General features: G+C 38.3%; 1 protein-coding gene across 5 annotated transcripts in view; it reads right to left on the minus strand.

Annotated features, from left to right (window-relative positions):
• The window catches only part of ARHGAP15 (Rho GTPase activating protein 15), a 469,173-nt gene that overhangs the window by 117,070 nt on the left and 327,453 nt on the right, over positions 1-24,650 (minus strand). The window lies entirely within an intron of this gene.

Consider the following 24,650-nt stretch of genomic DNA (forward strand, 5'->3'; position numbering starts at 1 on the left):
CTATAGATGTTAGTGGCATATCTACCATGGAGGAAGCTGAGCGAGCTCACAAATATTTAATGACATGCATTCTGGACAGACAATTGGAGAAGCAAGTAAAACTTTTTGGTACTATAACATGGCGATGTTTCATCAGAAAATTGTATTTTCAACCAGCATCATAACATCACAATGCATCATCATCAAGTGATGCAGAGATAAACAGGCATGCTTTGCTTTCTGGGAAATATATCAAGTTGCACTGCCTTTGGAAGAGAAGAAGCACTGTACTTTCTACATTTTTTGTAGAAAAGGTGGAGCTATGTTCTAGTGACCTCCACACTTTTAAAATCACTTATGTCTCAGAGAAAGTAGAGATATGATTGACATACATACACTCTGCGAGAGACGACTGATGTTACACTACTTTCATGCTGCCATAGAGTGATTTGGTTATTGGAATGTGCAACCACAGTACCAGCTTCCAACTTTTCCTGGGAATGCTCAATACCCGTTCAGCCCCAGAACCCCACCCCTACTCCACCCCTTTTCCCAAGCCCGCACCTCACCTCTTCCTATCCCCACTTCACCCAGGCTTCACCCCCGCTCCACCCAAGACCCCTCCCCCACCTTGTCTTTTCCGTCCCCACTCTACCTCTGCCCCTTCCCCACCTCTGCCTGCCCTGTTCTGCCTCCTGCATGCCATGGAAAAGATGATCAGCAGCAGGTGGGAGGAGCAGGGAGGAAGGAGGAGGAGTTGATCAGTGGGGCCGCTGGTGGACGGGAGGTGCTGGGGTGAAGGAGAGGAGCTTGACTGCTGGTGGGTACTAAGCACCCGCTATTTTTTTTTCTGTGGGTGCTCCAGCCCTGGAACACCTATGGAGTCGATGTCTATGTATGCAATCTGGATGATCCATTAAGAATTTTGAAGGTGGGGTTGGACTGAAGTACATGCAAACCTACCAACTCCCTGGTTAGGACCAGATGTCCTATTTTATAGGGACAGTCCTGATATTTGGGGATTTTTCTTCTATAGGTGCCTATTACCCCCACCCCCTATCCTGATTTTTCACACTTGCTGTCTGGTCACCCTACCCCTAGTGCCATGAAAAAAGAACAATTTCAAGATTAATGTCACTGTGTAATAATTTAATCTTCTGCTGAGAGAACAAAGCATTGGATCCTACCAGTTGCTTCATATTTCATATGAACTTCAGTGTGTCCTAAATTCCTATTGACCTTAATGGGAGATGTGAGTTCTAAGAACTTTTCAGAAGGTGACCCGTGGGATATTTTTTCAATGGAGTTCATTAAGCGTAGGCAAGCCAGTTTGGAAAAAGAAAGAACCACCCTGTGCTCCCACCAAAACATTATCTATTTGTAAAACCAAAACTGAGCCAAATAAGTCTGAGGTATTTGGATTCCAACCTCTTACCTTCACTTCTAGGATCAGTCCAGACCAAAATAATGCAAGAAAGTTTGTTCTCCTGGTATCTCCTGCCAGGAAAGGAAGTGAAGATGCAAAAAATATCTTGAGAAAGATTGTTCTTACAAAGTGTTTATTCCTGTTTTGCACAGTAGAAGAGGTTCAGATTGTTCAGAGAAACATCTAGCCTTTTGGAATCTTGTTTTAACTAAATCTGAACTCTGAATTTTGTGAGGGTTGCTCATCAGTATTTATTATATGTTAAATCTTTTTATCTTAACAAGGTTTAGTAATGGATCAATCTGAGAGTTTTCAGATACAGCATGTTGCTTTTTTACAGACTATTACAATCTGGCTCAGTTCCCTTTTGGACAATTACCAGTCTGTTGTAAGCGGACCCAGCCGCTGGGTCCTTTTTGTTTCTCTAAGCCTAATGGGTCTGGTCTGACTGTAGTCACTGTTCTCAGCTCTGTGTCTCTAGGGCACCCTCTCTGGTTGTCTGGGTCTGTCTTGGAATATGGGACTCTGCAGTCCACCTGCTCCCAACCCTGGAGTTCTTCAGGCCTCCCAAACCCTGTAGCTGCTCACCCAGACTTCCACCTTGCTGTGGTTACTTTGGTTTCTGTCTTAACCACTTTGGGGACTATGTGGCAGTTAGGCAAAGAACACAGGTTTAGCAAAGGCTGGTCGTTGAAAGACAGAGTCTTGATGCCTTATCAGAGACTGTCCTTTAAAGTGATGTCAAGCACCTTTCTGTGGCAGGACAGCTGCTTAGAATACACCATAATAATCATGGCTTGGGTGAGGTTAGACAACACAAAATGCATGCCCTAATCCAAAATGGAAGTTACAATACAAGATGGAGTTCACAACCAGACATATATGATGGTTAGATGCTGTATGGCCATATTGAAATATGATCAATAATAGTTTAATTTTAGTTCTAAATTAATGTTAGTGCTAAAATTATATCAAGCATTTAAAATTGAAATGTCCATATAAAATCAAAATAGATAGATATTAAAAAGTAGTCTGGTAAAACTCCCATTGACTTCAGTAGTTTTATTTGAATAACAAAGGTTGCATATCTGAGCCTTGACAATATTATTTTTGTTATTATTATTCATGTATGTATTGTTGTCATTGTTAATTTGTATTCCTGTAGTGCCTAGAGGCTCTAACTGAGAGCAGGTCATCATTATGATAGGTGTTATATAAACATTTTATAAGAAACTAGATAAGACAAAAAAAAGAGTAGAAGGTGAGAGATGAAGTGACTTGCCAAAGGTGACGAAATAGGTCAGTGATAGAGCCATGAACAAACCATAGGCCTCCTGAGTCACAGTCATAACTACTAGTTGTCCAGCTATACTGAAAGAAGGACAGAAGACAGGTCTTGACCAAACCTAGTATTTCATCAACTAAGGAGGAGGGAAGGTGGTTGATGCCTCAGCCTGCCATGTGTAAAAGGGGGATTTACTGCACAGAGCTTCCTCTTTTAAACCCTTCTGCCCAACCAGTTTCCAACGGATAATTCAGTGTTGCCATGCTGTCCCCTTGCCCCCTTTTGCAGCAGTTGGCTCTCTCTCCCACACCCAGCCAGACAAATCCCGCTGTCCCGCATCCACTTAAAAGTGCAGTGTCTTTTCAAAAAATATAACTGTTTTTTCTTACAAATAAAACGTAATAAGATAAAAAATAAAAGTTACATGTATTAATATTTTCCTTATATAAAATATGTTTTAAACAAAACTGGATAGATTAACCACATCAAAGTACAATGCAAATGTGGAGCTCAGCCCTCCAAACACTGATGCAGGTGAATATCTTTACTCTTGTAAACAGTCAAAGTAATTCATGTGCAAAGGTATTTTCAGGATCAGGCCCATGGCCTTGACATAAATCAGCAACGAAACGACTGTTGGCATAAAGAGAATAAGCAGGAGAGTCAATGTGACTCCTATTGAGGAAGACTCTGGTTTTGGGGAAGGCAGACTCTATGCATGATTGACAGTATTTTGTACTGCACGATGGAAGGAAATTTCTATATCAGCTCTTTGAAATCACATATTAACACATTTCATGTCGCGTGAAACCTTTCTGGTATTCTGCATATTGGATGACAATAACTTAACTATCAGGAATTTATAAGCAAAAGGGCATATTATCATATTTCAGTTATTTGTCAAATACTGCCTAAAGTGCTATCATGATATCTTCTCTCATACATTTACTTTGTATGGTGTCTGGCAGAGACTTCTTTTGTTTCAAATGGAGACTGTTGTAAAAATAATTAGATTTTATTTAATAGAATTAAATAGGTCAGATATTTTAAAATAGTTTAAAGATTTGAATATGCCCAAAATTTTTCAGCAGTTTAAATCCTTTCTCAGTGTAGTTTTTAAATACTTAGTTATTTTTTGAGAATTAATATTTATCCTAGCGTTATTTAAAATCTCTTCCTCTCAATTATGAATAATCTAGAATTTCCAACTTCACATAGGGAAATTGATAATTTGAATTTCTAGAACAGATATAGTTTATTTACAATCTTGCATTAAACCAGGAAAACAAAAGAGATTTCTAGAATAGTGGGAAATAAGTTTGTCAAAAGTGGAATTTTATTTGCCTTTTAATAAATATATATTATTGACAGTGTACGATTTAAATGTATAAGCAAAAACTAGCAACTTGGCTAAATGATCATATTTCTTCTGATGATATACTGTAAGGATTGTATAGTCATTGCTATCCAAAATGCTGTTTTGTCCGAGCTTTACATTTTACTAAAATTTGAATAAGCTGCAGAGCTAGCAATGTTGCTGAAGAGCAATATCAAAATATGTGCCTTATGGGCCTAAAAACCACACGTTATTTTAGCCTTTGTAAGAATTCAGGGTGTGTGTTTGGTTTTTCTAAGTTGAGCACAGCAAGTAAATAAATATGTACATTATCTACCTTTATGACTTTTTTTTTTCCTGAAAGCAAATAGCGTCCATCATTTCTGACTTGACTTTCCATAAAAGTAACAGTTCATAAAAATCTGCTAAACTACTACTGGGAACAAACAAATTAAACAATGACAATGTAATAAAATAAAACTGCTGTTGTACTGCTATGGTGGAAGAATTGCTTCTTCGCTGGGATTAATACATCTTGCAGAAAACAATTTTAAATAATGTGTAACATATGGATTCAGCTTTTATTATTCTTCTAAAAGAAGACAATTATATTTATGTGATAAACTGTTCAGTGTTAGTAGCATAATGTTTATATTACTGGCCACTTAAATAGTCTTTGACATACTTTTATAAGGAACAGCAGTCTCCAGATCTTTTGAAATCCATCTTACAAAGTAAGTCCTGTCTGTTACTGGAATGCAATGGCTCTTACATACTTCTTCCTTTGCTTACTGAAAACAAAAATTGTACTGCAGGTAATTTAGTTGTAAAACTGAATGCATGTAAAACTTTCTAATGTTTTAGATAAAATTATACAGTTAGTATGTTATTTATAGGGTTTTTTCTTCCTAATGAAGAGCATGGAAGGTCCGTAGCACTTGAGAAAATGGGTGAAAGGCAGTTTTCTATTTTAACTTTTTGGAAAGAAGTTATTATCATACAGTATGTACATTAGCAAGCCTCTTAGAGGTATTTTTATTAATCTTCTCATCAACCATAGGAATGGGTAGCTTTTACACTCTCCTTCTAATGGAAAACATTACAATAAGAAAAGAAAGGCTTTGGGGGTAGTTTTCAAGGAGCTGCTTTTGTCCCCTTTAGATTGTAGATACTTTTCAATAAGGATTACATAGAAACATTTATCTCCACGTCTTCCAGCTTCCCTGAGACTAAACTGCATACATTAAAAAAGGGGTGTGAAAAGGTTTCCATATTATTTTCTGTGTGCATAGACTTTATTGTTAGCCTCAGTGACAACAGAATTTCTGCATTGCCTCAGTCCTGCTACCAAATATTTCATTTGTATTACAAAATCAGCTCAGTGACTACGTAAAGTGAAAGAATGTGTTTATTTCAATCTATTACGTACAAAGAAAATAAGAAATAAGAATAAGTATGCCAGCTTGGAAACTATTTGTGTTTTAATTATTCACTCCTGAAGTACAAGTTTAGTATTGCTAATAATCCAGATTTCATTTGCTCTAAATGTTAAGGTCATTGAAAAAGATAAAGTGAAGGGAATGTCATTTTAAAAAGTGAAACCTAATGGAAGTGAAATCTGCGTATCCAGTTAATTTGGGATTTATTATCCCTGTAACTAGACTTGCAACTGTTCTGAAATCATGTTGACTGAAGACTTGAGAGCAGAATGAGTGGATGGCTACCCCCACCCCCATTCTTAAAAGAAACCCTGTGCCTGCTGCTTCCAATTTAGAGCAATCATGCCTCTTACTGGCCAACGCAAGATGCAGCATTAACTGACACATGCAAATGAGTATTCATGGAGACTCTGAAATGTACAATAAAGAATAAAGACATGCATTCTGTGTATAATTGTTTTCTTTTATAAAACTGAATCCAAAAGGGAGTGCCATTTCACCCAAAATCTATAGACTTTCTATGGTTACAATCTGCTGCTGAAGCCAGATATTAAAAACGAAGTGTGGATAAATGGATAGAAATGAAGTGTGGATAAATGGAGGACTCCAGTTTCCACTGCTGTCAATCTTTCACTGGCACTATATTTATTTAAAGAGAAATGATCCAATACACTTTTGTTTCTTTCTTTTTAATTTTCTTTTTCAAATAGCACTTTTAAACAACAAGGAGGATATAAATAAAGCTGTTCATCTTATTTTCTCTGGTTTATACAAAGACCAAAGCTCTCTACCGTCAAAAGGACAGATGCATCAAATGATATAGCAGTGCAAGCTTCACTATGCACCCATTGCCCAATGTCTCTGAAATCTGTTTGGAGAGATCCCTTTTAGAGGTGAAAGAGAGGGTAGTACAGGTTCCATTTCCTATTTAGTCATTGGCACTTCTGCTGAAATTGCCATCAAGGATACCATCTGCTGCAAGCTGTGATAATAATCAAGCTGGGTGCTAATAAGTACACCTGTCCACAAGGGCTGCATCTAACAACAATTTTCACATTGGCCAATGAATAGCCATGAACTTTCAACTATTTTCAGTCACTACCACCATTGGGCTTGATTCAGGGAGAAGCCTGTCTGGAGGAGAACTGTAGCAACAGAACTGGCTGGTGTAGACCACAAAATGGGCAAAATTCAATCTCTTTAACCAGCAACCCAGAATGGAAAGGCCGGTATTTGTTTGTTAATCACTTGAGCCAGAGTTTCTCAATTACTGTGACACAACTCCTTATGACAACAGGGGCGGGAGGGTCTCAAGGTGTTGAAAAATGTATTACAATCGAAAGCAAAGAAAATCTCATTCCCCCATTTCTCACACACCTATATCTTCAAGATCAAGTATTCTCGCTCAACCTTTTGAAACTCTCACACAAGTAAATTATATGGCTTATCATTGTCATCAATGATACATTTTTTACTCTTACTTCTACAGTAAATATAAGAGGGTTTTGAAAATTTTTGATTCCGCATAAGGACTTGCCAGTCTGAAAAGATTTTAAGGAACACCGACCTATACCATCATATATGCTAAATCCTAATGTTAGACTAGAATGTGTGCATAGCCAGTTGGCCAGATCTTCATGACTCAACCTGAGTTTGGCCTGCACAAAGCCACTTGAAAAACCTGAAGAGGTGGAAAAGGATGATCTCATGGCTAAGGCAAAGGATTGGGACCCAGAAGATTTGGGTTTTATTCCTGAATCTCCTGCACACTTCCCACATGATCCCTGGAAAGTTTCTTAATCAGTCTACCTGTAAAATGGGGATATTACTACTTCCATACATCACAGCAGTATTAGCATAAATCTATTAATGGATGTGAATGCTCAGATGATGAGGATGCTACAGTGATGAGCTTCACAGAAATGACTACAAATTAATGATACCAATAAATATTAAATAGACAGTAAATATTACATAGAATTATATAGAAAATAATAAAAACCCTTTGGGTGTTCACCTTAGGAGTGAATTAAGATCAACCAAATTAAGGCCTTTCTAACTGGGAATGAGAGCCTCCACATAGGTTTAATGAATCCTCTTTAAATTCACACCTTTATTTAAATTGGATTAACTTTCCTGACTGTCCCCAGGTAGAGCAGCCCTGACTTTCTGTGGGACCTTGGGCAAATCACTCAACTTCCATATACCTCAATTTCCTTATTTGTAAAATAAAGAGAATTGTGCTGATCTATCTTTGCAAACTGAGATCTATGGATGATAAGTGCTTTGAACATGCTGTTATTTAATAATATTATCAGCATTGAGCTGAGAGGCCATATATGTGGAGGCCTTCCCTTGCTCCTCTTAGCACTGGCCTGACTATCATTAGCATTGTCAGATTAGTGTGAAGAAAGCTATGTGGGTTAAGGAGATTCCATTTCCCTTACACTCAGATAACATGGGAGCAGGATTTGGCCCATTAAAAATAAACAAAGAAAAGCCTCCTCACAGAGTTCCCATGTGATGCTGCAACTGTGTCGGGCAAATCATCTTATTTGTAGCACAAGAAGAGTTCTGGAATTGTTAGATAACCACAGGATAATATTAGTGCATGTATTTGTGTGTGTGTGGTTATTATATTCAGCCAGAACTGTAGTGTTCACAACTTGTGGTGGAGATCCTTGCCATTAATAGGAAATAACCATTACTTTATATACTTTGATTCAACCATCACTAAAAAGATATTTAGTGGATGCATTTAGCTATGTCCTATCATGCTTTATATACTGCTCAATATTCAAATGAGTTAATTAAACCAGATTACACTCTATATATTACATTTATAAAAAAATTACAATAGATGTTTTATAAAATATCAACTTACATGTTTTGTACGCTGAATTTTCAATATTTTTGATCAAAAATATGTAACAGGAAATACATTGGAAAAATTTATTATTAATGCACGTTTTTATCTTCTGCTGGAAAAGGAAGAATTTTGTTGTGCATGTTATAAAATGTTAAATATTAGCATTATTTAAAGTTAATAGGATGCCAAAGAAAATGACTAATAATACATTATACAATTAGATGCCTTTCATATTAGTGCATCCATTAACAAAATAAAATACATTCAAACAGAGGAGTTCTGATTTGCAATTTTTAGCAAGGATTGCCCATGTGTAAAAGCTGAATTATTTATTCATTTTTGAACTGCTGGATACATCAGTTTGTAATTATTTGCATTATGTTTGAATGCTTTGTCATGTGTCTTTGATTCAAAAAATAAAAATACAAATCTCCTTTTATAAAGGCATTTTCATTTACACAAATGCTTTAAACTTGCAAAGACCAAAAATATTCCTTCCCCTCCACCCCTAAATTAAGTGAATCATCTGTCATACCAAGACTGGATAGAAATAGCAAAGACCTCAGTATTCCTCTGCCAGCTACTACAGATGTCTGCTTGTTATCACTGTTTAACTTAGGCCTCTCAATACAGAGCTCCAGATCTCTATTTTGACCTTCTAAACTTTTCCTGTGCATAACCAATTCCATCTTGTTCCCAACATATAGATCTCAAGTCAGGCATTATGTAGTTTTCACCCATAGTTATTTTCATGCCATAATATGTTTTGTTTCTGCACCCAGAGTCCTACTCATTTTAATGTTAGTTATTCTGACTTCTTAGCTGATGTCAGCATTGTCCTTGAATAACACATTTTGAAAGCATCTAACCTTTGCTTTATTAAGGACCCTGTTTCAGCACTACACAAACTAGACTTTGACCTCACATGTTGTCCTTTTCCATTCCCATGTTGCACACTATCTCCAGAAAAGTTTGTGTAATAGCTAAAAGACACTATCACCAGCACTTATACATCTCTTCATTTCAATCTCACATCCACTGTGTCTCCAGTCCTGATATCTCATTAATTCAGCCATTCTCAAATCTTCTGTATTATAAGCACACAATCTTGGACTTTGGAAAGATTTTTCTGAAGCCTCCCATTTATAAAAACTAATTACTTTGGAAAGGTATATCTCACTGGTGGCAAGTAAAAATGCAACAAACAGAGTGAAGTTCGCTTTTTTTCCAGGTATCCCAGAACTTCATGACATCAACACTGCAATTAAACATCCCCTTAGCCTGAGCCCTGCAAGCCTGAGTCAGCCGGCATGGGCCAGCTGCAGGCGGCTAATTGCAGTGACATACCCCAACAGTCCAACCTATTACACCTTAGATCTGTGTTATGGTAAACAGAGAAAGAGCAACATTACAACAACAATAAAGTTCTTACTGGGGAAACTTGATACCCTTAAAAATACTATATATTGCAAGGCATAAACAAAGGACCAAACTATGAGCTTGGTTATGCGCTCACAACTACCAAAGATCTCAGCAGGAGTAGGGCATGTGCACCTGAGGGATTACTATATCTCAAAATACATGTGTCATGGACACATTAAACATAAATTGGTTATATCAATTTTTTCCAAGTAGTCATCCCAAATTTGAATGAGAAAAAAATGTATGCGCTGCAGTGCCTAAGTGCAATGGACCTATAGTAAGATTAAATCTTATTCACACGGGTTTTATACTGGGCTTAAGTTAAAAGAGTAGATTATCTCCCCGGCTGAGCTCTGTTCAGTGCCCCAGAATGTGGGGAGAGGGGGGGCATCTGGGAGCCACTGATGCATCCCTGGTTCTGAGGACTGACTTACACTGACCTTGGCATGAATTAGAGCAGTTTAAGGGCTGCTCTTACTTATGCCTGCTGTAGATCTGTATAGCACAGCATAGCTCTGCCCTGATGTTTACACAACACCTCCTGTCCCAGATATGTCCTCTTTGTCAGTATGGAGTGCAGCTGATGGAGGAGCCAGCTCCCCAGATTTACACTCACCCAGTAAAGGGGAAATATCAGGGGTCAGAACGGTCAGAATCTGGCTCCTTTGCGCTGCCTGAGGGCTCCAAAAGGGCTGGAGATCTTAGAATCATAGAAGATTAGAGTTGGAAGAGGAGGAGATCATCTAGTCCAACCCCCAAATGCTGGCCAAAAGCTTTCATTTTAACAGTAACTAAGGTGCTAGCAGTTTAAACAGGTATTCTATACACCTGTACTGAAATCACTCTTATGCATAACATATTGCCTCATTTAGTGGGGAAATCCTTAGCTGGGGATATATGGAAGATTTTTGGCCCTTCTGTGCCATCAGACCATAGCAAAGATGCTCAAACTTGACAGAGAATCTTCTGCTGAATATATTTTAATGGTTCCAAAATGTTATATGCAATTACAGTGCTATATAAATAAATAAGAAGAATAACAGGAGAAGACATGTTAAGCGCAGGTTCACACGCTTATGGGCTGATTTTCAGTAAATAAAAACATCCACAACCTTACTGAAATCATTGGCCAGATCCAAGGTTTTGAGTCAGACTACTTTTATATCAGAGTTAGGAAATGGCCTTTTGACCCAAGATGTCTAGACACAATCTTACGGTGACTTTCACTGATAACAGATATAATGTTAGAGATTACATAGTGCTGAAATTCAGGATGGCACAGCTGTGCACTCACTTCCAAGAATCAGGTACCAGGCAGAACTTCAAACATTAAGAGTTTTTATGGGATTTTTTCTTTGTTTAGAGCAGCACAGTCAAGAAGAAATATTACAGAATAATAATATCCTTTTAGCGGTATTCCTAAGGAGAAGATTTTGGGGTGGAATGGAGGAGGGGGAGAAGAAAATACATATAGGGAAGTGTATTTCAGGGAAATAGTAATGATGTGAACATTTAAATGGGCCCTTTAAATGTCCACAGAATACTTTAAGGGAACACACTTCTCAGAAATGGGACAATTAGCTAATGAGATAATTCTACTCAGGTCATGAGGAATAAGAAATGATTTTACTGAAAACAATAATTTACAATATTATGAAAATATAAAAAGTGGCATGAGTGATTTGAAAATTTCTTAAGAAGGGCAATTCCTTTTCAGTATGAAGATTTTCCTAAGGCACATCGAATCTGTGAAGTGAAAAGTGTTGGAAAAGAGTGCACCCCACTGGTGATGTCAAAACCTTTCATGTCCTATATTTATGGGGAGGTAAATCATCACTACAGTGGGACCATGATAATTTACATCAGTGGATAATCTGCCCCATAGAAATTAAGGCTGGAAGCTACGTCAGAGGTCTTCAAGTCCACTTCCTCCTTTGCTCCTTTTCTGAATATTATATAAACCCTTTTCAACCATTTCCATTGAAGGTGTCTCTGGTACTGCTCATGGCAGTTGCCTCATTGTCCAATTTATCTTACTGGTACTGTACTTGTAAATTTTAGCATCAAACTAGTTCTTCTAATATATAGTTGTGATCAGCTGTGACTATGTCATCACCCTCACTCTGTATATCTATCTATATCTATATCGATAGATAGATAGATATACAGAACAATCTTATTCTTGCACCTCAATTATACTTTCTGAGACCATAATAAAGTATTTTTAGTCTTTCTTCTTTTAGTACTTTCCAACTTTTTACACATTTATTAGTATTCTTTGTAATCTTGCTGCTTTATTGTTTTGAAAGTGAAATTCCCGAAATTGTCAACAGTACTCCAGGTCAGGCCCTACTGACACTTTGAATGGTGTTACCTTGTCACTACTCTTACATGAAGTATCTCTACAGTGGAATATACTACAAAAAAAATCAGCACTTCCCACCTACAGTAGCAACATTTACATGGCATTTGTGGTTTTGCCCATTCTACGTATAAAGAATACCACAAACACCATGATAAAGTCAAATTCCACAGTGTGGTAACTGTTGATTTCTTTTTTTAATACCACCCAGCACAATATAACATAACGTACACCCATGCATAACATTGCTTTTTTCTGTTGCAGGCTCATATTGCAAGCTCCTATTTGTTTGCCACTATTACATCTTAATCACAGAATTATAGACATTAGCTACAGGGGAAAAAAAATTTATTTGGTCATATTAGGCCTCATCCTACATAAAACTGAATTTCACCATCTCTTATTAACGGCTCTACAACTCACAAGATGGGGCCCTCAGTTTATACTGTATGGAACATTTTCCACACTTCGTACAATTCATTTATAAATGTACCTAGTACATTTTCATTTGCTTAATTTTACCCTGACTCTCACTGTGTCATTCTAAATAATTTACCTTGATTCTTGTTTTTGGACTCTTCAATACTGACATATCAGAGCAACACAATTCATGAAAGAAGAAATTACCGCCAAAGACTGACAGCATCCCAATATGTGGCTACCTCCCACAATTTTGTAAGATCTTTAAAAGCAGGGCCCTTTCAAATTGAACTTTTTGAAGTGCTAATAAACAAAACTTCTATTATGATGTAAATAGTTCTGTGGAGTAGAGAGGAAATAAAAGGCATGTCTTATGGGCATGGCCAAACAATGCATGCCATAAAATTCATGGTATGATTGCAGCTGCTCATGCTGACTGAGCTTATTACCTCTTCTTCCTCATGTTATTGACTTACTCACTGAGTGGGTTAAAAAGGAAACTGTATGATAATACATTCTGTAGCATTAAATATTGGTTCTAAGATTGAAGACTGGAAAGCTACATATGCCAATACTTCTAAGTCCTTGGTCCTTAGGCACCAAGAACAAGGTTAGCTGAGTTAGAAAAAATATTACTGTTATAACAGGTATTTTTTTTAAATTTCAAATGAGCAAACAATAAAAATACAAAACCAGGGTGCAGTGAAATATAAACAGACTATTATCCCCATCAGGTGTGGAATCTGGTTCTCATTTCCAAAATGGATATGTTGGTGGTATTGTACCTATTTCTTCTTCCTCCCCAAAAGAAGGGAGTAACATGCATATCCTTTACTTAAATGACCCATTTCCAAATGAAAATAAAAGGTCTGAACCTTAAGATAGGTCATTTAAAGATCCTTCCCCTTTTCTTTTCAGAAAGAGAAAAGGAAAGCTCCTCCTAGTGGAGCATTTAAAGGCTTAGGGCTTGGCTACACTAGAGAGTTGCAGCGCTGGTGAGGGGGTTACAGCGCTGCAACTTAGGATGTGGCCACACTTGCAAAGCACGGCCAGCACTGCAACTCCCTGGTTGCAGCGCTGGCTGTACACCCGGTCGAGCCTCGGGTTGTAGGGATTCCAGCGCTGGTGATCCAGCGCTGGTCAGCAAGTGTGGACGCCCACCAGCGCTTTTATTGACCTCCGGGGTATAAGGAGGTATCCCAGAATTCCTGTCCACAACAAACCAGAAGAAAGGGAGAGCTCGGAGTTCAGCCAAACTGCTTATTTAAAAAACAAACACAGCTCCTGTTTGCTGAGCGAGCGGAGGAAGGCAGGGGAATTACTTTGGAATGTTCACAGCTGTTTGCTTGAAGAGAGAAACAGCACTCTCACACGGCAGGGGGGGAGGGGGAAGTCCGTGTTCAGCAGTTGCTGATCTGGTCTGACGGGTATTTAGCAGTACATAATTTGCATTTAGTGAATGAGAGAGGAGTGGGGGAAGGGAGTTAGAACTTTTAAAATGATTGAAGGTAGGCACAGTCCTTAGAACTTGCAAGGCAGGGAGCTGAGAACAGTGTCAACTCCAAAAATCCATTCTGTCTGTCTCCTCCACGCTCCCTGTCACATTCCACCCCACCCCCCTCTTTTGAAAAGCACGTTGCAGCCACTTGAATGCTGGGATAGCTGCCCACAGTGCACCACTCCCAACAGCACTGCAAGTGCTGCAAATGTGGCCACACTGCAGCGCTGGTAGCTGTCAGTGTGGCCACACTGCAGCGCTGGCCCTAAACAGCTGTACGAACACAGCTGTAACTACCAGCGCTGCAAAACTGTAAGTGTAGCCATACCCTTAATCAACAACATATGCACACCAAGGGCATTAAGACATCACTTCTGTGCTGTTGAAGTTAACGGTCAATTTGTCCTTTCCATTGTATTCCTCTGTTCTCAGGATTTTATAACTTGGCAAAAATAGAAGAATGATGTTCTTGGCTGCAACTTGGCATGCAGGTCTTAACCCAAGAACAAATTGTTTTATAATTATTCCTGAGAATTACTTCAGTCTGTTTTATTTTTCTTTTCTTGCCTGAACAATGTGAAAGAAAAGAATAACTATTTTCTGATGCTTTCAAGACATTTTGGTTCTTCATCTAGCAAAAAATCAAGCAGTGCCTGATATTTCAAAAGTGAATTTTAACACACACACAATGGCTTCACACCTCTTGACTTCCAGAAGGACTATTTATGAGTAAATGTTCGCCAAAGCAAGTAAAAGATTCACGATCAGGCCCATATTCAGTAATGCAGGTTGGCTCACGGGTTCATCTGAAAACAAGTTGTTTGTGCATGAGGTTGAGTTCTAAATTTAGAATCCAGGTTTAGATAAAAAGGAGAAAGGTATAATCAATTATTTTATAAAAGCTATCTTCAAATGCATGAATTGGATAAAAGGAGGAATCTAATCTGTTTCACTATACTTGCATGAGCTGAAACTTACTGGCCACACTAGCTGCCATATATGTTTCTAAAATAGAAGGAAAACACATAAAAGAAGAAAGTTATTTGGAAGAGAATTTTTCCTTCTCCACCTCTGCATTTTTAAGCATTCTTACTACACTGGTAAAACACTGCAGACATTTGGATCCCATTGGACCTTTAAGTTTGTAGCTGCTATCGGGTAGTTGGCAGCTTGTACTGAAGCCACTCTGCCTCTGCCCGCAGAGTCTTTGTTAACTGACAGAGGACTGAAGCTGCTAGCTGCCTTTGAAATGGATATGTTGGGTCAGTGGAAACAGTTGGGTGTTTTTGAGCGGAACTTTATTTTTTCTTATTTAAAAAAAAATAAAGCTGTGAAAAGTAGCTTCTTCTTCTTCTTCTAAATGCTTGCTTTAAAAACACCCAACCCATTTGTGCTGACCTGATGAGCCAGTTTCAAAGGCAACTTCAATCCTCTGTCAGTTACAAAGGCTCTGCCAACAGAGGCAGAGCTGAATCAATGCAGGTTTCTCTTTTCTTGATAAGAGCAGCTCCAGATATTAGGCTCCAACAGGTTCCTAAAATCTGTACTATTTTAATAGTACAAAAACATGATCAAAAATAGCAGAGAAAATATCTTCAGAATGTTTCCACTTGTTTTATTCCTCTCACAGGCTTCTTGATAACTGATATGGTAATACTGCTGAGGAGTCCTGATGTTTGAAGGTGATCTAGATGCTCGTATGGTTCAAAACCTTCACTTGCCAATTCGATTCTTGCTCTTGTCCAAACCATTGTAGAACAATAAATATCAACACAAATAAAAAACAATAAGCTTCAAGCTCTCTGAATTCCAAGACTGGCATTATGGTGTCACATGGAAAAGAAAAGGACAATGAGGTTTTCTATTGGTCTTTTCAAACTGCAGCAAAATATAAATGGGAGCCAGATATTCCTTAAAAAAACGTGAATAAAAGTTCAGTGATTTTACTAATAATGTCACTAATGAGTTATCTTTAGAAAGAGAATATTGCACCTATAAACTCAATATAGTAGGTATGTTGGAATCCGTAAAAATTCCAATTATGACCTCAGAATTTATTGTGCACATATGGAAAATAATACTTGTAAAGGAGAAAGGGGTTTGTGCCTAGTGCTGTCAATACTGTGAGGGATGGGGTGATTATAAAGCAAATTAACAATACTTTTAAATGTGCATTCACTTATCTTTCCAATTAAATCCTTGTTAAACAACTGCACAGACAGTAATGGTGCTTCTGCAAAGCACTGATCAAGACAGTTTTATTGTAATTTTTACTCTGTAACAATTAATCAAGTAGGCATTTTCTTTATTATTAAATTATTTAGTTAATAAATATTCACAATTGACTAACATATTTGTAGTTTAAAATTTTGATTTTTTTAAAATTCTGGAACCTATATTTGAGTTTTTTTTTCTTGTAGTAGGATCACAAAAGAAGTATTTAAATTTTTTAACCAAAATAATATCTGTTAACTTGAGATGATAGTTTTAATAATAAATGTACCTTTTCTAATCTAGCTCACTTTACTAATTCCAATATCTTTGGCCTTTCTCTTATACATATCACAAACATGCTGCTTTCTGCAGCAATATTTAAACTCCATAAAAATCATATTTCTTTTTCTTCTTGAAATAGTACATAAGACCTAAAACCACAGTAACTGATATTTGGATAATAAATTGTGTTTTACAGTTAACACAAGGTATTCCAAAGAAATAATGGCACCCAAGGTCACCTGAACTGCAAGTAGCAAGCATTTTGCAAACAAAGGATTGAATATAAAGAAAATTAGGAGCTGCCTTGTTTGCTGAATGAACCAGTAAAGACTGAAATTTGTATTTCTATGGTTAGTTTCCCTGAACATACATGCAATTGCATAGGATTACAGTGCTTCCTTGAGGTATTATGAACCCTTTATAGCTGTATTTTTTGTTAATTTAGTGCTTATGAAAACTGCTTCTTTGACAGTCCCAGAAACTGAATTCCTCTCTAGCCACAAAATAGGTACAGCATAGGAAGTGTGGCAGAGTAAGCTTCGCCCTATGAGCACACCAATGTATATTAACCCCATATTGAGGATGGTAATTTAGTCTCCAAGATAATATATTCATTCCTTGCCACACTAAATGGGCGTGGAAACAAGCGTGCCAATGACTTCCAACTGTAGTGATGCTTTCTGCGAGGTGGACACTTTATGTCATAACTAGACTGGGATCAGCACAGATTTCACATAGATTAGCAAAGATTAGACAAAGTGGGTATTCACCCACAAAAGCCTCTGCTCCAATACTTCTATTAGTCTATAAGGTGCCACAGGACTCTTTGTTGCTTTTTACATAGATTAGCATATATGTTGAAAGCATAGGTCTCATTTTTCATAGGTTTGACAGTGAAATTAAAGACTATTCTGAATCATGTGAGCAATTTCAGCTGGTTGGACTGGATTCTAACAGCTATGAGTTCATACATTTGTTTATGTCGCTCTCATCTGCACATGGGCATCACCTTCAGTATGACTTATTTCAGTTTATCTTTTCCCAGAAAACTAAGGTAAAGATAATCAAAAACATGTAGTAGCTTTGTTGGCTGGATCCTTCAGAATGACCATAGCATCACCAATATACTGCCAGTTAGTGCTCCTGCTTACTACAGTCCACTGGACTATCCCCACAGGGTCTGGATGCTTCCAAATTTTAACTGCCAGAGATTCAACTGGCAACATGAAAAGTAGCAGGAAGAATGGACAACCCTGATGAGTTCCTCATGCTAAGGTTGAAGCCATTACAAGAGCAACAAATTGTCTAGGTCACAGTTCGCAGATTACTGTTAACTTTCCCTCCAGAAGTGCTATTTGTAAAACATTTCTAAAATAAGAAAAATTATGACTATCTTTATGTCACCAATAGTATTTGCAACTTCTAGCTCCTTAAATCAATGATACTGAAAAATGATGACTCAGAAAGTTTCCAAAGTGCTGAAAGATGTTATAGTCTGGCCTGTTTATGAACAAGTGATCTTTTCAGCTTTTAGTGGAAAAAATACATCATTGGTCAAAGATAATCAAAAGCAAAAAAAGATGCAATATCAACAGCTTTCCATACAAAAAGAAAACCTCATGCAATGGGCTAAACAAATAAAATCGTTTGTTCTGTTGTTTAGCTTTAGGAATTACCTAACTTTAAGGGACAATAATAAAAGAAAAATAAATTCAGCGAATGAAACAATTAAAGGACTGGATTTGGGGTTTGTTTTTATTAGAAAATACACCCATAGAATTTGAAAATCCTCTTCTGATCTTTTCCCCTTTCTTCCTATTACTTATTTAATAATGAAATAGACAATTGTCAGATTGCTTGCTTTTTCTACTGTCCCCACCCACTCTATTTTTTCTTTCATCTAGTTTTTGATACTGAAATATTAACAGTACAACAACAGAGACCAGAGTTCGTGCTTTGCTCTTGAGTTCATTCTATTTAAAGCACTTAAAATACAGTAGGCGGCCTGGAATTTTTTCTATGATAATGAATTTACACTGTTAAGTACTGATTCCATCTGTTTTAAAACCAAAAAAGTCTACTATTTAATAAAGATGAACAATACAGATTTTTTTGGGGAGTGAGGGCAGGGGAATGCCAAAATCAACTGGTGTTTAGAAATAAACCCCCAAGCATTTTGCCTGTATAAGGGTTGAACACATGTTCAACTTTTGGAATTCAAATGGCCCTCGGGGGCAGTGTTGATTAGTACTTATAGTTGAATAAATTTTCACAGAAACAAAATACTTACAGAAGAGAAATGAAATAAACAAAATAAAAAATCATTTAAAATACTATTTGTCTGGTTTAGACTACATGAAAAAAATGAAGACAGAGGGATTAATAAAAAGCAAACAAAAAAACAACAACCACAACCCTGTCAAGTATACTACTGAATATCACACTATTCTAGCACTTTCACGATTTGTAAATGAGCAGGTTATGAGCAGATATGAATCAGTCCCTGAAACATGTAGACAGGGCCGGCTCCAGGCACCAGCATTCCAAGCTGGTGCTTGGGGCGGCATTCTGCAAGGGGCGGCAATTCCTGTTGTTTTGCCCCCAAGCAGTGTGCCGAATTGCCACAGCGGAGGGTGGGGGCAGTCTGTGTGCCCTTAGGGCAGCAGGCTCATTTCCGCGGTGAGGGCAATTCGGCGGCAGCTTCTATGTTTAGCTATCCAGGGCGGCTTCAGCTAAACATAGAAACTGCGGCCGAATTGCTACAGCCATGGAAAAGTGCCTGCCGCCCTAAAGGCGCATGGACTGCCCCCACCGCCTGCAGCGGCAATTCAGCACGCTGCTTGGGGCGGGGAAAACTGTAGAGCCGGCCCTGCATGTAGACAAAGTGTGCCCATTCCCCCTCCTCATCTCATGTCAGCATCAGGGTGTGATTTTGATCGATTGGCAGGGGATGAACACCTTGAATGGCCTTTGGTACCTCGGGGTGGGGCTGGCTATGCTCCACTCCAGCACATGACACACAAATCACACTACCATCCTCCACACTTTTTCATATGCACATGGAGAGTGCGCACAGGAGGTGGAACTAAGCCATTTTTGGGATAGTGACTGGCTCTTTTGAAGGAGGCTGGGGAAGTTGATTAGATACCGCAGGGCTCATTCTGTGAGGTGAGTTTTCATCTTTACACTGTCCACAGTCAGCTTGTGATGAGTGAACTCACATTCCTTTATTTGTTCTGAATTGCCTGTTCGGGTCCCGAGTGTATTGTGGGACTGGTCTTTTTGGAGTGGGGAAGGGACTTACCCATTGGACTAGACTGGCCAGTGTCTGGCAGGTTTTTTACCTTCCACATAGCAGCCTAGAGGTTGGGCTCATTAGTCAGGAGTAAGCTAGCAGGATGCTAAAATTAAAAATAAAATAGTGTTGCGCTGTGGGGATAGTGTCCAATTCAGGGAGTCTATCATGAGCTAGCTCTTGGGGTAAACCCAAGCACAATACCCCAGGAGGCCACTGGCAGCAACCCAGTGTAGTGTCAGGGTGGCAACTGACTTAAGTCTCATGCAGACTAATGCAAAGCTGTCTGTCTCTTCGTCCCCTGCACCAGAGAAGGGTTCTTTTCACTTAAATTAATAAAGTTACGGCCTGCTCCTTGAAAGCAATTTCTTATGTCTGAATCATTTCCTAGGCGTACAAACCAAAAATACTGATTCTTTAAAGAGTGATATCAGAGACTCTTTGAGCTCATGGCACACACTATTAAGAGAGCCAGCAGGGTTTGAAACCCTTGCTAGAGGGCTATGAAAAAGATTCCCTGACATATCCCCATGCGTGCACCTGTGTGAGGACTAACATGATCTGGCCTAAACAGGTCTATGGCTGAGACTTTCAAAGCTGCTATAATGGGAACTGGGCATCCAAGTCCCTTAGGCCGCTTTGAAAACCTCAATCTGTACCTCTAGGATAAGGCAACTGTATAAACAAAGGCTTTGAAACACAACAAATAGATGAAAAGATAAAATGTTGTCAGTTATCTAGAGATACCGTTTTTCTATTAATTTCCTTTGACTACTTAATAAAAAGTTAGGTTTCCAGAGTGTGCTCTCAGTAGAGAATGTCAAAATGGCCCTAATGTACTATTAGTTGCACATTTAAGTATTCAAATTTGACAGTGGCCAGAGGAAAGGCCTCCTAGTATTTCTATGCTACCAAATAGGAGCTAAGTGCTTTAGCTTTCTGACCAGTTTCACAGCATCAACCCTTCTACTTTAGATTGAAACTTGAGCAGTAATGTAGCTTTGAGTGAGCTAATGTCTGGATGGACAGATCTAATATTTTTATGGAAGATTTATTTTTCCATTCTTCTGATAGTGTTGAGCAAAGATTTTAGGAAGTGAATAAAGATAGGGAATGCTCTTATTCCTGTTATTTCTCCTGGAAACAGAGGGGCAGAAGCAGTATGTTACACAATCAAACTATAATGAAATGAAAACTATTGGCCTGATTATCCACTCACACAAGTGTAAAATAGTTGTAAATGGGGGGGGGCGGGGGCGGGCAGAATCAGGAAGCATGTCTCTGGAGAAATAGAAGGGATGACATCAGTATTAACCTACAGTTCAACAAAGAATTCATACTTCAAGCTGATCCATTTTATTTCCAGACCTTCAATATATCATTGCATGTTCTTATTTCTGCCATCACTGCCTGGCAGTGATATACACACATTACATGAAGGATCTAGTTTTGCTTCACACTGCTAAGTCACAAGTTAATTCTGATTACAATCTGCATTAGTTTGTACCTTTTCAAATGAACAACCAAGCTCAGATTGAACCACTGAGTTTCAGTTGGCTTCCATAACAAATTCAAACTCCATATCCTCACCTATGAGGCTTTCACTACACGTATTTTCTCCCATTTTCTTTTGCTGACTCTCACATTACTTTAACCCTCCTTTCAAGCCAGACTTTCACTTTGACTCATTCCCATCTTTGTGGTCTCTTCCATGTGGACTACTATGCTTGGCATCCCTCTCTTGTTGGGCAAACATCCTTCCTCTCTACAGTCAAATTTGCATTTGAATGAATTCTGTAAAATTCCACAAAGTCGCCCTATATTGCTTATGTCCACACATGCCAGGCATTCATACACTGGGTTCTGATGGATTTTATGTCCAGTTGTCAGTCATATGGCCACTACTTATAGCTTGGGAAAGTGCAAAACAAGTTCAAGGAAGATAAAAAACCTGGAAACTGACACTGTGTCTTTAGAAAATTTAAGATGATAAATGCTGAAGTCCAGCCAGTCTTGAGTGCTTTAATACAGAAACTATTGATTGTTTTCATAAATGTAAAACATCCAGACACTTGCCAATAGGCACCAAAATAAATTTCTAAATAAACAATAAACAAACAATAAAGATTTTTGCCTTGGGATGCTATAGACCACATTTTCAAACTAGCAAATTTTGCATGGGCAGCCTTTGAAATAGAGAAAAGCCTCAATCTGCATATGTAACTTAGATAATTGTGCATCTAATTACCTGATTTGCATGTGCAAGAGTGCCCACCAAAAAAATAAAATAAAAAGTGCAATTTAGAGCCATGATTGGAAAGAAAAAAAGAGGCTCTTTATCTCTCACAGCACTTTATGTTAGAAGAAAGACCAGGGAATGAAAAGCTGAAACTACTCCAGAAATGGGAGAAATTGAACTGCTATCTGACTAGAGCTTGCACAGTAAAATATGTGATTTGAAAACTCTGACACACACACACTTATATTTACACACACACATATACATACAAAGCTCTGCCATAGCTTGGTTGAGGATGAATTTGGCAGTTCAGTTTTATCTAAAGATACTGGGCTAAATTCATCCCTGGTGAAATTCCATCACTTTCAAAGTGGTGACATCCTTCACTTAGATTGAATTGAATGGAGTTACAACAGGGATGAATTTGGTCTATATAGTTTTCCAAAATAATGTCATGTAGTTGTATTCACAGTCAAAGAATTTCTAATGTATCCTTTAGAAACAAATATGCCAGCTACAGAGCTTCAAAATTTTTAGAATCCATAATGAATGACAGGAGAGTGAACATGTACCAAAATTAGAGATGGGAGAAACAGAAATATATTAATAATACCAATCACTTATATGAGAGCATTTATAGCATTTTACATTTTCAAAGTTAAGTGTAAACATGAAATAACATAAGAAAAAACTTTCTACCCTCCATTTATAGGAGGCAAGTCCAACCTGTGGCCCTGAATAGTTCAAGAAAAACAAGGATGTTTTCTATTCTGTCTCAAAATACAGTAATAAAGTAAAACTCTTCCCTATTACTACCCTAAATTAAGAATAACAATAAAATCTTTTAAAAGTGTTGAGTTAGTGAACACTAAGCTAGAGCTAAGAGGCCAACAACTGTTGTGAACTGTGGACGATTTCCTATTATGACAAAATATCTTTACTATTGTGAAAGCTCTTTGGTCCACTCCTACAAAGTGCAGAGTGTCTACACCCTTCATTGGGTAAAATCCTGGCCCTGTCAGAATCAATGGGAGTTATGTCATTGATGTCTATAAAGCCAAGACTCCAGTGGCACTGCAAGGCACTCAGAACCTCACAGGATAAGGCTCAACTATACTCTTAGGGGCTGAGGGCAGATATAGAGGAGCTCAGTCCTGTAGGCTGGAAAGCTATGCTAAAAAAAGTGTGGAAATCCAAAATACTAGAGTTCAGTGCTTAGCAGAACCAGCCCTAGACCAAATGGTGCCCCAGGCAAGGAGCACCTTCAGCACCCCCATCCTATTTGTTAAGCTTTTGAATACTTATTTTTATTGCATTTGTAGCCCATTTAACTACTTTGATGCACAATTTGCATGCATGATTTATCCCTGTCATATAAGACTGACTGACTACCCTCCCCCCATCCCCACCTTTACAACCCATGAGGGCATGGCTGACAACATTCTAGGAGGTTTAAGGAAAATGTAGTTCTCAGAAAGTCTGGAAGGTTCCATGAGATTCTACAAAGGTCCAGACAATTCTAGGCAGTTAGTGAAAAATGAATCCACATATGGAATACTTGAAACATTTTACTTCAAACATTCTATTTTCCATTTTGTCGCTAACAAAAACAGCACCCCAAGCCCAGCACACCTTTAAGCCCACCACCCTACATGGTTGCCTGGGTGGCCTGCCCCCCAAATCTGGCCCTGATGCTCAGGACCTGAGCAGAAAGGATTCTGCACAGTGTGGAGAAACATGTACAGTGCTCAGCAATGTGAAGGAAATTCTATGCCGTCAAAACACCGAGCACTAGGGAGCAGGGGAAAAGTAGGCATGATGGGTCCAAAACAGGATTTAGCCTGATTATAGCTGCTTAAGTGCAATCCAGCGGCCTCAAAATGCATGTATGCAGGCCATTTTTATGATTTTCCGTAACTCCTACTGCAAACCAGGAGATACAGCTTAGCTCAATAACACAGAAATGTGTCTGAGGATTCTTTGACAACAATATCTCAGCCACCTGCTCATTGGCCCAGTGCAGATGTGGGGCACAATATACTTCATAAACTGTTAGCCAGCAGCATTCACTCAATGTATTTTGCCCTATTGGATTGTAAGCAGCAAAGAGAGTGCTCAGCAGGCCGAGCTGTTAACTCACAACTCTCTCCTACAACTCTGTAGGACAGAACCACTTTTTTGCAAGGTCAAGAAGAAGGATTCCAAGTGCACTTGTTGCTTAGCTCCCCAAACTAGAGTTCCAGGAAGCCACCTCTTCAGCACAACTCTGCAGAGTGTGAACATCATCTGATTCCCTATAAACAAGTTGCTATTCTAACAACAGTCTTTAGGCAATTTTGTTCAACAAAAGCAATCACAAGAAGGAAGAATTATAGCAGCTTAGAATTTAGAACTGGTTAATTTACTAATAAATCTCTTTTGGAATCCTTAATGTATGAGATTTTACTTCATACTTGAGATGCTTTATTTTAGCTGTCTCTGATACATTGCCTAGAGACTCATGGTCAGTGATGTTTATCAGTTCCTTTATATAAATGGCAATGCTGTATGCTTAACCCTTGCCGAGAACAGTAAAGTGTTCAAC

Source organism: Gopherus evgoodei, chromosome 11 (genome assembly GCF_007399415.2).
Source record: "Gopherus evgoodei ecotype Sinaloan lineage chromosome 11, rGopEvg1_v1.p, whole genome shotgun sequence".
Lineage (NCBI taxonomy): Eukaryota > Metazoa > Chordata > Testudines > Testudinidae > Gopherus > Gopherus evgoodei.